Source organism: Ascaphus truei, unplaced genomic scaffold, assembly GCF_040206685.1.
Source record: "Ascaphus truei isolate aAscTru1 unplaced genomic scaffold, aAscTru1.hap1 HAP1_SCAFFOLD_371, whole genome shotgun sequence".
NCBI lineage: Eukaryota > Metazoa > Chordata > Amphibia > Anura > Ascaphidae > Ascaphus > Ascaphus truei.
Genome location: NW_027456702.1, coordinates 259,808 through 273,776, shown reverse-complemented (window position 1 = coordinate 273,776; position 13,969 = coordinate 259,808). Strand labels below are relative to the sequence as shown.

The following is a 13,969-nucleotide window of genomic DNA, read 5'->3' as shown; positions in this document are numbered from 1 at the left end:
GCCCCAGTGGCCTAATGGATAAGGCACTGGCCTCCTAAGCCAGGGATTGTGGGTTCAAGTCCCATCTGGGGTGGTTATATTTCATCCGCAAAACGTTAGTTTTTATTTCAAAACATATTCAGTCCGGTGTTAGTTATCATTAATAAATTAGGCAACAATTCCAAATGTTTTCATACAGACCAAGCAATCTGACGTATTTTACCCAGGTACAGACAGGATTGCGGGATCTATTTCACGACATCATGCAGCTTCTCGTTGCCACGTCAACGCGACGTCATTTGAAGCAGCGTGGCCATTTTAACTGGAGCTGCAGGGGGAAAAGATGAAAATTGTAGGAGAAAACTGGGAGACGCCGGGGGATTCTGCCGCAGGTAAGCAGTCGACAGCGGACAAAATGCAGTCGCCCATGACAACCGGTCGAGTGCATTTGTCGACCCCTGGCTATAGGTAACCAAGGAAACCTTAAACAGGTCATGCACATTGCTCTGGGGAGTTCCTAACACAGCCTACAGGAACACTCATGCACCATTCGCATCACATTCCAAAAAAATTATAAAAACTAAATGCCAAGATATCATTCTAAAGCAAAGAATTCTCACTGAAGAAATCTGATGCCCTGTTATACACTTTTGTCAATGTTTCCACTTCTTGAGTCATTTCTTTCTACTTTTATCGGTGTATACGTTCTTTTCATAGTACATATTAAAAATAGTTGAAGAACAATACACAATAAAGCCTCACAAAGTACAATGATTAAAGGATGCATGGGAAAAAAATACCCAATACTGACACATTGTAACAGATTTTTTTAAACTTTGCCCCCCAAGCTGAACCTGTCATTACTGACCATTCATGTTCTATCTTTTTAAATGTACCCTTTTCCTATTGAGAAACAATTTCTCCTTCTTTAAATTGTTTTTGTAAAACTGGAAGTCAACCTTCTTTTTTCTTAATTTCTTACACATAGGAAATTATTCTTTCACTATTTCATTATTTTCAATACGACCTAAAATGAAGTGTGATTATGAAAGCATGAGTGATAAATAATCTTGGCCTGGTGTGGTAAACAAATTAATTTAGAATTCAAATATAAACAAGCAATAAATTTTACATGTTCAAATCTTGCCAGAATGGTGTAAAAAAAAAAATCAGGACATTGGAGATTATAAACTAATAAATGAGTATTGCTAATGAGTATTCCTAGCACTGTCATAGGAAGTAAAACTCGTTCATTTCCTAGTATGGGTATTAAAGAATTAGTTGTACATACATCATTTTTACATCCCAACCACTTATTTACCCATAAATCTGTATGATTTAGAACAAATACATATTTTTCTGGCAAACTTTGTCGTATTCCTAGGATGTCATACACCCTTGTACTTTTTTCCCAATAGTAATAGAAATAATAGATTTTTTGTTCTTTTTCCTAAAAAGTGAAAACATATTTAGTCCCATAGGTGATTCTTTGCTTTAAAACACAATATTTTGACATATTTAGAGCCCAGCTGACTACATACACTGGATATATAATGCAACAGTGCCACCATGTGGTAGGTATTGTTACCAATATTGTCCTGGAACAGGATTGCATATTTTCTGTATATTTTTCTCGGCTCTCACACTGTCAGCTCTCCCCAGGGAAGTTACATGTTTTTTCCAAGCCCTGAAGAAGCCAGAGCTGTGTATATTGCAACATAGTTGTTACAAGTAATCCCCTTTACACAGCCTCTAGTCAGTTGCCCTGGCAACCTCCCAATGCTCATATTTGAGTATGTTTTAGTCCTCTCCCCCTGCTTTATCTGCATATTGTTATGCCCCTTAGTGTGTTCCTGTCTGACAGGAAAGTGTGCTCCCTCTTTTCAACAAGCAGCCAAAGTGAGTAGACACATCTTCCACTGCTCCCTCAGAAAGGAAATCCTTTTAACCTTCCCCTCAGAGAGGCACTTCCACATAGCAGGACACCTTCCTCTCATCAAGCAATTCTCCTCACAAGGGACATCCACTATTACATTCCATATACAAGAACTTATATACTCCTCTTATAACTGTTATACTGTAACTCCCTCAATAAAGTTGAAGAAAACAGAAGTGTGCTTTAAAAGGGGACGAGTTAAGCTACAGTACATGGACTTACTCATATGCCACATATGAGCCTGGGTCCAGAATAGATATCCTTCTATTTTTCAATAAAACACTTTTTTTGCTAAATAAAACTTGCGTTGGCCGGGAATCGAACCCGGGTCAACTGCTTGGAAGGCAGCTATGCTCACCACTATACCACCAACGCATAGTGCTGTATTCTGTAGTGCAGCAATACAGTGCTGGAATATAGTGCAGGAATATAGTGCTGGACTATTTATCCAGAAACTCTATCTTTCTCTGTTGAATTACCCAGATACAATTACCATTACCCCACACGATACAATGTTATAAGACATGCGACATAAGCCCCAGTGGCCTAATGGATAAGGCACTGGCCTCCTAAGCCAGGGATTGTGGGTTCAAGTCCCATCCCAATTTAGAATTCAAATATAAACAAGCAATAAATTTTACATGTTCAAATCTTGCCAGAATGGTGTAAAAAAAAAAATCAGGACATTGGAGATTATAAACTAATAAATGAGTATTGCTAATGAGTATTCCTAGCACTGTCATAGGAAGTAAAACTCGTTCATTTCCTAGTATGGGTATTAAAGAATTAGTTGTACATACATCATTTTTACATCCCAACCACTTATTTACCCATAAATCTGTATGATTTAGAACAAATACATATTTTTCTGGCAAACTTTGTCGTATTCCTAGGATGTCATACACCCTTGTACTTTTTTCCCAATAGTAATAGAAATAATAGATTTTTTGTTCTTTTTCCTAAAAAGTGAAAACATATTTAGTCCCATAGGTGATTCTTTGCTTTAAAACACAATATTTTGACATATTTAGAGCCCAGCTGACTACATACACTGGATATATAATGCAACAGTGCCACCATGTGGTAGGTATTGTTACCAATATTGTCCTGGAACAGGATTGCATATTTTCTGTATATTTTTCTCGGCTCTCACACTGTCAGCTCTCCCCAGGGAAGTTACATGTTTTTTCCAAGCCCTGAAGAAGCCAGAGCTGTGTATATTGCAACATAGTTGTTACAAGTAATCCCCTTTACACAGCCTCTAGTCAGTTGCCCTGGCAACCTCCCAATGCTCATATTTGAGTATGTTTTAGTCCTCTCCCCCTGCTTTATCTGCATATTGTTATGCCCCTTAGTGTGTTCCTGTCTGACAGGAAAGTGTGCTCCCTCTTTTCAACAAGCAGCCAAAGTGAGTAGACACATCTTCCACTGCTCCCTCAGAAAGGAAATCCTTTTAACCTTCCCCTCAGAGAGGCACTTCCACATAGCAGGACACCTTTCTCTCATCAAGCAATTCTCCTCACAAGGGACATCCACTATTACATTCCATATACAAGAACTTATATACTCCTCTTATAACTGTTATACTGTAACTCCCTCAATAAAGTTGAAGAAAACAGAAGTGTGCTTTAAAAGGGGACGAGTTAAGCTACAGTACATGGACTTACTCATATGCCACATATGAGCCTGGGTCCAGAATAGATATCCTTCTATTTTTCAATAAAACACTTTTTTTGCTAAATAAAACTTGCGTTGGCCGGGAATCGAACCCGGGTCAACTGCTTGGAAGGCAGCTATGCTCACCACTATACCACCAACGTATAGTGCTGTATTCTGTAGTGCAGCAATACAGTGCAGCAATACAGTGCTGGAATACAGTGCTGGAATATAGTGCAGGAATATAGTGCTGGACTATTTATCAAGAAACTCTATCTTTCTCTGTTGAATTACCCAGATACAATTACCATTACCCCACACGCTACAATGTTATAAGACATGTGACATAAGCCCCAGTGGCCTAATGGATAAGGCACTGGCCTCCTAAGCCAGGGATTGTGGGTTCAAGTCCCATCTGGGGTGGTTATATTTCATCCGCAAAACGTTAGTTTTTATTTCAAAACATATTCAGTCCGGTGTAAGTTATCATTAATAAATTAGGCAACAATTCCAAATGTTTTTATACAGACCAAGCAGACCATTCATGTTCTTTTATACAGACCATTCATGTTCTATCTTTTTAAATGTACCCTTTTCCTATTGAGAAACAATTTCTCCTTCTTTTAATTGTTTTTGTAAAACTGGAAGTCAACCTTCTTCTTTCTTAATTTCTTACACATAGGAAATTATTCTTTCACTATTTCATTATTCTCAATACGACCTAAAATGAAGTGTGATTATGAAAGCATGAGTGATAAATAATCTTGGCCTGGTGTGGTAAACAAATTAATTTAGAATTCAAATATAAACAAGCAATAAAATTTACATGTTCAAATCTTGCCAGAATGGTGTAAAAAAAAAAAAAATCAGGACATTGGAAATTATAAAATAATAAATGAGTATTGCTAATGAGTATTCCTAGCACTGTCATAGGAAGTAAAACTCGTTCATTTCCTAGTATGGGTATTAAAGAATTAGTTGTACAGTAGAGGCAACGTTTATTCTAACATTTGCTGTAAACTAGCCGGGTTACATTCTGGGTATGTGCTGGGTATGTGCTGGGTATGTTCTGGGCTAGTTTGAGGCACGTTTAAGGCATTTCTGCATTGACTAACGACCCATAGGATTAACACAGCAGGGATCCCTGGCAGTCCAATTCAGTTTGAATGGGACTGCCAGGGACCCCCGCTGTTAATCTGATAGGCCATTAATCAATGCAGAAATGCTGGGGCTAGTTTAAGGAAAGTTTAAGGCATGTATTCAGAATGTACCTGGGTGTTTCCTGTTTTTTTTGGGGAATTGCCACTGGTTTTTGTTCGAATAAGAGTTGCCTCTACTGTACATACATCATTTTTACATCCCAACCACTTATTTACCCATAAATCTGTATGATTTAGAACAAATACACATTTTTCTGGCAAAATTTGTCGTATTCCTAGGATGTCATAAACCCTTGTACTTTGTTCCCAATAGTAATAGAAATAATAGACTTTTTGTTCTTTTTCCTAAAAAGTGAAAACATTTCTCTGTACAATTACCCAGATATAATTACCATTATCCCACACGATACAATGTTATAAGACATTGGAGTCAGGAAGGAATACATTTTTCCCCTTAATGGGGTTTTTTGTTTGCCTTCCTCTGGATCAATAAGTAATTATAGATATAGAATAAAGTATCTGTTGTCTAAATTTAGCATAGGTTGAACTTGATGGACGTACGTCTTTTTTCAACCTCATCTACTATGTAACTATGTAACTATGTAACTATGTAACTATATCACCTGTGACATAAGCCCCAGTGGCCTAATGGATAAGGCACTGGCCTCCTAAGCCAGGGATTGTGGGTTCAAGTCCCATCTGGGGTTGTTATATTTCATCCGTATAACGTTAGTTTTTTATTTCAAAACATATTCAGTCCGGAGACTTCCGGTGACGTCACCGCTGATGGAAGCTTGAGGAGAGAGCTCCGGAGCACTCCATTGAATAAACTTGCCAAATTGCCCCAATCAAAAGATTGCACCCCCAGAAAACAACACAGAAGGCCAGATGAAGCTATACAGCATGAGCAGCAAGAACAAAAAAGCAGGCCAACAGTCTGTGTCGAGCTATTTCCCTCTTAGTCAGCGGATCACGGGTAGCTGCGAGGCCTCCCAAGATGGCAGCCTGACCAACACGCGGGAGGGCCCGAGCAGAGCGCAGGAACAAGACATGGCAAACATCGAAATAAATAAAGATTATCTGGAAAACCTCTTCACCAGAATGAGGAGAGAGTTCCAGTAAGATCTGGCCAAAGCGGTCAACACTCTAAGGGCTGATATGAACTTACTAGTGGCCAAAACAGACACCCTGAGTCACAAAGTGGAAGCCCTAGAACAGGCCCAATCCTCCGCGGAGGACGAAATCAATCACCTGCATTGGGAAATAAGGGGGCTCAAAGAAAGTGCAGAGGGCCAGGAAAATCGTGATCGGCGACAAAACCTAAGGCTAAGGTATGTCCCAGAATCAGTTGAAACCGAGCAGCTGCGCACGTACCTGGTAGACCTATTCACACATCTAGTACCTGATTTTCACCCTGATAAAATTGAGATGGACCGAGCCCACAGAGCCCCGGGACCCAAGTCAATGGACCCCAGGACGGCCAGGGAGATCCTAATCAGATTCCACTATTATTCTACGAAAGAAAGAATACTAACGGCTAGCAGAGAGAAAGGAAACCTGCAATTTCGTAATGCACGTATTGAAATTTACAGCGACCTCTCGAGGGCTACTGCGGAGAGGAGAAAGGAGCTCAAACCCCTCACACAGCAATTAAGGGACAACAAGATAAAATACAGCTGGGGATTCCCCTTTAAAATTGTGGTCCACGCGGGGGGTAAATTCCACACCCTATCCTACCCGGAAGAGGCGCCGCGATTCCTGAGAGGCCTGGGCATCCCGCAAGCGAATGGAGGATCTGCCCCTGAAGATGCGGATGAGGACCGGAACCAAAGGCCGACAGAGAGGGTGCCACGGGCCTCCCAGAGAATAGCCACCCAGCGGGACCAAGCGGGAGGGGAATGAGAGGCACGACCCATAAAAATGACCTGGCCTGGCGGGGCCCACAAGTCTGGGACCTCCGCTCCCCTCTCGCCCCCCCCCTCCTGAAGGTCTGGAGGCGATGACTCACCTATCTACCCTACCCAGCGATTTCCCTCTTACCTGCTGCCTGAAGAGGACATTTGTTGCTGGAACCTTGGCGTCTCCCATCTCTCATCGGACCAACGAAAAACACCCCAAGTTGAGAGCACGGAGCAACGAGACAGAGCCTCGCAACCGGCAGAGAGCTACTGAATCACCGATTGAACGCGGGGAGGGATGAGGGGGGGAGTGCTTTTTGCTGATGGGGGGGGGGCGGCTGGCAGGAGGAAGGGAGAGTCGCTCCGTCTGCCCCCCCTCTCCCCGTCGAGTTAGCGGTCACACCTGCAGAGCCCAACAAGGCGGGTTCAGATATGACCCCTGGAGAGTAAAGGAAAGTCCAAAAGAGAGACACTTGTGGACTCAGGTTGTACAGTGGGTTATTTTGTTTTCAACGCATAACATGTAAGAGTTCTATTGGAATCTTTAAAGTAACTAGTGGCTCAACAAGTTAATACCAGCTAAATGATATATCTCCTTATGATTTGTGTGGCCTTAAGGTTGCGGCAAGCCTACTCAAGGCAACAGACGCTCCACCTAGAGGGGGAAAAGCTACAAATGAAGAAAAGGCGCCATCTAGTGCCACATTTAATAACTGACTAGTGCAGTCAAATGGCTCCTGCAATGGCAAGAGATAGGATTAAGATACCTTTAATTGTGGAACTCCTGAGGAGGCTATTGTTAGAATTATAGAGTTGCAGGTTTTAAATGTAAACCAACTCGGTAATAATCAAATGGACCCTTCCCCCCCTACCCTCTCTCCCCACACCCATATCCCGCTTCCCCCCACCCCCTACCCCTCCACCCCCCTCCACCCAGACCCCTCACCCCCCTTCTCCCTTCTCCCTGCCCCTCACGCCTCTCCCTCCCTTCCCCCCTGGAGAGCTCTAAAACAACAGAACTAAGAGGCTCTCGTTCCTCCCCCCCCCCTCTATGTACAGACAACCTCCCCATCTTCACTGCCAAATAAGAGGTCTCCATACCATTTAAGTAAGATGACGTAGGAAAGGTAGACAGGAAATTCAAAATGAACAACCCTGAAGTTTTAAGGTTAAATAAGTTATGTGTGTTTTAATATGATTGGCTTCACTGTTTTTTATGTAGGAGGGCTCTCCAACCTCCCTGATGGCTTTCAGGATGCGGTATTTGGGGAAGTCTCCCAGAGGCAATATGCCCACCACCCTCATCCTTAGAGAGATGAGGATTCCTAATACTGGGCTCTCCGACAGCCCACTTTCTTCTCTTTTTCCATCTTACTCTCACCTTCTCTCTCCTTTGCCCTCTCCCCAGCTTTCCCACGCTCCCCCAACCACTTCCGCCCACAAAAGGAAAACACGAGGCTTCCATAAAACTGACGCCCATGTATACCAGACATTGCCTATGAAAATGTCTGAGATAAAAGTTAATATAAACTTACCTTTTTGTCCATGCATACCCAACTGGGATAAACACAGAAGCAGTCGAGCTGAATGGCCAGCAGCAAAGACTCCGCAAAAACACCACACTGACCCCATGACAAGATATGGCTGTAGACATCCCCCCCACCTTGGAAAAGTGGAGGGAAAGGCAGACTCCCTGGGACACCAAAAAATAAAAAATGACCCTTAAAACAACACTCAAACTAGTGTCTTCAAATGTTAGAGGATTAAATTCGGTAATCAAAAGAAAGCTTGCGCTACAGGAGCTCAAAAAAACGAAGGGGGATATACTCAATACATTCCTTTATTTTCTATTGTAATATTACGAGGTGTAATGGGTGAGATCGTTCTGGTGTAGTGGAGAGCGGGTTGTTTTGGTTTGTTGCGCTGGATGTATTTGGTTTGTTATACCTGACTGCTCATTAGAGTGTTTTCAGCATACAACACGCAGTTTGGATGCTTGAACATAGCGTCCGTTTTTCGTAATATTACTCATCTATCATGATTATTGATATCATTAGACTGCGGATACACATACATCTTGCCTCACACCCACACCCCACCCAGATATATTAAGCTCTATTAAGAGTTTGGTGGGCACTTATGTGATAACTGGGTGTACATACCTGCCCGGTGATATATCTATTCAGATTTACACATTGTTATTCCACATTAGATCTAGTCACCTACCTAGGTAATAAATCCCCCTTCTTGGTATCACCCACACTTTGCGTTTTAATTGTTTTTAACCAGAATTAGAGCATATATCACCAATTACGCGTTATTATTTTGTTATTAATAACATTTTATTGTTTTGGCTATTATAGGCTTTCTTGGTAGCTGTCCTCCCACAGTGTTGGGAGCGGTTACTTACCTGTACCTCTTGCAGCTTATATTCAACAATCGTTGGGGGATATTTGAACCCCTGTTACATATATCAGCCTTGCTGTGCAGTTAACTGGGATCTTGCAGGAGACTCCTTTTGTCTCCTTATGTGTTTTTGTCTGTCATCACTATCCCTTTGCACCGGCTGTATCTATTAATGACTTCATTAGGATTAATTGTTCATTGGTGAGCGGTATCTCACAAGTTATCTATATCTATATAATTGAAAATCTTGTTTGTGAGTCTCTGTAGACCATTTGATTGGTCCATCGGTCCGCCTGCCCTTCCACAGCTCTCATTGGCTGGTGTGTCTCCCCCACCCCGTATATCCCGCCCCCCCAAGGCTCTCATTGGCCGGTGCGCTCTAACCCAGAGGTCCCCACCACACTGCTGCTGCTTCCTGAGGTGACAAAATGCTCCATGGTGCTGCCGGCTGTTGCTGCTACTGCTGGGGGGAGGCTTAACTGAGACATGTGAGTATTTCCCCCCCCATCCATCCCCCCCAGCTCTGTTTTTGACCCGACCCCAGCTGTTTTTGACCCCCCAGCTCCGTTTTTGACCCCCCAGCTCCGTTTTTGACCCCCCAGCTCCGTTTTTGACCCCCCCAGATCTGTTTTTGACCCCCCAGCTCCGTTTTTGACCCCCCCAGCTCCGTTTTTGACCCCCCCCCAGCTCCGTTTTTGACCCCCCGGCTCCATTTTTGCCCCCCCCCCGACACACACAGTGACACACACACATACAGTGACACACACACACAGTGACAAACACATTACACACAACACAACAGACACAAACACACACGACAGACACACATGACAGACACACACACACAAACATGACACACACACATGACAGACAGACACACAAACACACATGACAGACACACACGTGACAGACACATACACACATGACAACACACACACACACATGACAGACACACATGACAGACACACACAAGACACACACACACGACACACACACACACACAGACAGACACACACACACATACACAGACACACACAGACACACACAGACACACACACATGACAGACACACATGACAGACACACATGACAGACACACATGACAGAGACACATGACACACAGTGACGCCTTGCCGCCCCCCTGCCTTCACCTGCCCCTACCTTCACCCGCCCCTGCCTTCCCCCCCCCTCCCGCCTTGCCGCCCCTGCCTTCCTTCTCCCCACCGCCGCCCCTGCCTTTCCCCACCGCCCCTGCCTAACCCACCCCCCCCCCTGCCTTTCCCACCCCCCTCCCCCCGCCCCTGCCTTTCCCACCCCCCCGCCCGCACTCAACACACACCTGCCGCCTCCCGCACTTATGCATTGACATCACTGACCAGCTGCCGCACTCACCCGGCGCCTCCTGCCTCACACCTACCTGCCGCACTCACACCCCTACGCACGGACATCACTGACCAGCCGCCGCCCGCACTCACCACACACTCACCGCCTCACACCCTTGTGGTAGACCCACCCAAAGCCATCATTCACTACCCACCCGCCACCCGTACTCAACACCCACCCGATGCCTCACACCCTAGCGGGACACACACCTCACATTTTACATCATTTATGTCACCAAAATATACATTGTACTGTGGTGTGTTTACAATAAACCATTTTTTAAACAATATCGTATTAGATTTTCTTCCATGTTTCTTTTCAACATCATTATACAACCTTTCCACCAAATAGTCATCCTATTGTTCCTCTATTTATAAATAATACTACCTATTACGCATTTACATCCCGGGCAACGCCGGGTATATCAGCTAGTATAATTATAAATGTTTAAAAGAATACCACAGTGGTCCAATGTAAATTGGCCTTGGGACTGAAGAAGTTACAATAATGTATCAATTTAGGCATTTTCATATTAAAAAATACAAGCACAGTCCCGACATGAGTGCACAACTGCAGTCCGTGTTCCAAAACCCCGACAGAACGTACGCTTGTTTAATATGGGCCGCGATTAATGCCACAGATGATAAGATGGCAACAGTTGTTCAAATTTATCAGTATTTTATCGAAAACTATGACTTTTACAAATTTTCGCGAGATGCTCATGTGTGGAAGCATGCAATAAGGAAAAAGTTATATATCGATCCATGTTTTTTTCGTATTGATCCCGAAGTTATTGGAGGGTATTGGTGTGTATCACCGGGTCTTTCCCGTATCTATGACCATGGAGACTTCAAAAGGCGAAAGGTCATGTTAAAACCAACTAAGAAACGTCAGTCGCTGGCAAGCAATGCACCAGCACCAGCACCGGCTTCCAATAACGGTCTGACCGTCAGTGAAAAGCTGGTGACCGACAACCCTTGCTGTCTGTCCCCGCCCGGATACCTGCAGCCTGAGCCGGATTTCGCATACAGATTCCAGCAAGCTTGCATGTACCTGAGCGATTTCCAGCCTCTTCAGCTGACTACAGGTGTAGTAGTCCCGCTGTCACCTGTCAACTATGTGTATGATCAAGAATACGGGACTGGCAGTGGCTCGGCGCCAGCTGATTGGCAAAGTCTATGGTGAGTAATGTTGCCGTATTTTATTCTGTTTTTGAAATATCTATCAATATCAATGCACAGTCAAGCGAGTCTCCTTTAAGCAATATCATTGGCTGAGCAGCTTCTACAGTAGATACTGCACAATTGGTGGAAAGCTAGGCGCATGCGCATTGTAACCTTCTTGAAACGCATATGTGTGTGATCACATCGCCAGTAGGCGCATGCGCATGTGAACAGGAGACGCCCCCCTAGAAAATTATTGGTGGGACTGACTGTGGGAACTTCTTTAGGGGACTGACTGACCATTACAGTAAAACTTTGACTTTTGTTTTTCCTCAGAAAAGAAAACTGTCATCTCATGCGGAAAACGGCACATGGAGGGATTTCGATGGATAATATCGCTTTGTGTTACAATGCCTGCACATTGCTGAATCGGATTTAAAAAAACACGTACCGGAGTTTACAGTTTAGTGGCCGTTGTTATTGATTAGGATAGAATACTGTAACTGAGAGCTTCATAGAAAACCTGAAACAGTATGCTGTTGTTTTCAGAACATATACAATACATTTTTTTATATACTGTATAATAAACCTGAAAAATAAAAAGTATGCATTTATTCTACATGTATTCCAGTACATATGTGTATTCTAAACCCGTACAGCATGTATTGTTTTAATACTCTTGTGATGTACAGTACTGAGCATGCCTACAGTAAACAGTACAGTACTGTACAGTATTCCTGGATAGTACTGTACAGTGAAACACTGTATTTTGTTACAGTATAAAAGGAGACAATGGAACAATATAAAACAAATCAACATTTTCTTTTATTGGTGGAGTAAGTACAAAAACATTTATTTACATTTTAAATATTTTAAGTGTACAGCAATTCAAAACATTAACAGGTGTATGGTTTACTGCTAGTGAATGCAATAAAACATTTAAAGCCGCACACCATAAGAAATGTATAAAGATACTTGCTAAGACCGGTGCTCCTGGTTCAGGGATATATGCCTGGAACATCCAACATAGAGGAAAGCAGAAAGATCCAGGGCAACTTCGGATTTCTTTAGAAAACTTTAATCAGCACAAAAACACAACATTTCATAAAAACGTTGTGTTTTTGTGCTGATTAAATTTTTCTAAAGAAATCCTAAGTTGCCCTGGATCTTTCTGCTTTCCTTACTGCTAGTGGAAACATTTATGTACAGAAAGTCAAAACATTTACAGTAGGATGGTGTACAGAACAGTCAGTCAGGCCTGCACATCTTCAGTCCCGGTTTTAAGGATAACATTGAAAAATGGGACTGTTTGCGGCCATGGGGGACTGTAATTGTGCAGGTCTTGTGTACAGTAAGTAAAAACATTTCTTTATTAATACAAGTTAAAACACGCAACATCTCCTTTATTAAAGTACAGAAAGTCAAAACATTTACAAAAACATTTACAAAAAATAAACAACTGTTGAACAGTCACACAAATTCAATCCCCACCAGATTGTCCTTCCAGGGCTGATGCCTTGTATGGCGCAAAATGCCATTAATGGAGTCTCGAATGATTTTCATTAAAGGATCTGAAATGTAAAATTAGCGCCGCAATTCCTCCACAATAGTCCTTCTTAAATTTCCAGGAAGCGTCCTTTTTTCGCGATTTCCTTTGTAGTTGATATTTTTGGCCCACCCGCAGTACACCAAGTAGGACACGTGGTGCTTAAAAATTAACAGGCCATACTTCTGGGGTAAACCAGCACTCATCACCCTATACTTCTCCCTGAGTGCCGATGGCAGCTCGCACAGGATGATGTAGGGCACCGTATCGATGCAAGCGTATGAAAGTTGGGTTCTGGGAGCAGGTGTGCTTCTGGGAGCGGGTGTGCTTGTGGCAGTGGGCGAGGGTAGGTTGTCTGGGAGGAAGCTTTCCTCCTGTCTTGGTCTCCATGTTGTCTCCTGGCGTGGTCTTGACGGGGTTGTCATGTTATCCTATTCCTCAACGGCATACATGTACACAAATTCTTCTGGTGGAGGGGGTGCGCTTGGTGTTGGAAGGCTGTCGAAGGTCCCATTCATCACATCCATGCCACCCTCCTGCTCCGGCGTTGGGGATACAGGGGCATGAACACCGAGCAAATTATGTATCCCCGCTATGTCAGTCTCTATCTTCTCCATCCATCGATCCATCTTCTCCATCCGTTGATTCATATTTAGCATGGTCTCTAAAAGCAGATCTATCTTTACCAGCATAGTAGAGTTCCCGGGGATATCCACACTTAATCCATTCAGCATGTGGTCTAACGAGCTGGTTCTTGTGCATGGTGTGCTGTGAACATCTGGGTGGATGGGTGCTACGGAGGATGAGATAGGGGTTCCATGGAGAGAAGCGGCAGCGTTGTCGA

At 43.4% G+C, this 13,969-nt stretch overlaps 3 non-coding genes across 3 annotated transcripts; all 3 read left to right on the top strand.

Moving 5' to 3' along the window:
• On the top strand, positions 1–73 carry TRNAR-CCU (transfer RNA arginine (anticodon CCU)). Its single transcript has one exon. It is a non-coding gene; the product is annotated as a tRNA-Arg (tRNA).
• Positions 74–3,921: 3,848 nt separating this feature from the next.
• TRNAR-CCU (transfer RNA arginine (anticodon CCU)) lies at positions 3,922–3,994 on the top strand. The gene has a single exon. It is a non-coding gene; the product is annotated as a tRNA-Arg (tRNA).
• A 1,371-nt stretch (positions 3,995–5,365) lies between these two features.
• TRNAR-CCU (transfer RNA arginine (anticodon CCU)) lies at positions 5,366–5,438 on the top strand. The gene has a single exon. It is a non-coding gene; the product is annotated as a tRNA-Arg (tRNA).
• Positions 5,439–13,969: the final 8,531 nt, after the last annotated feature.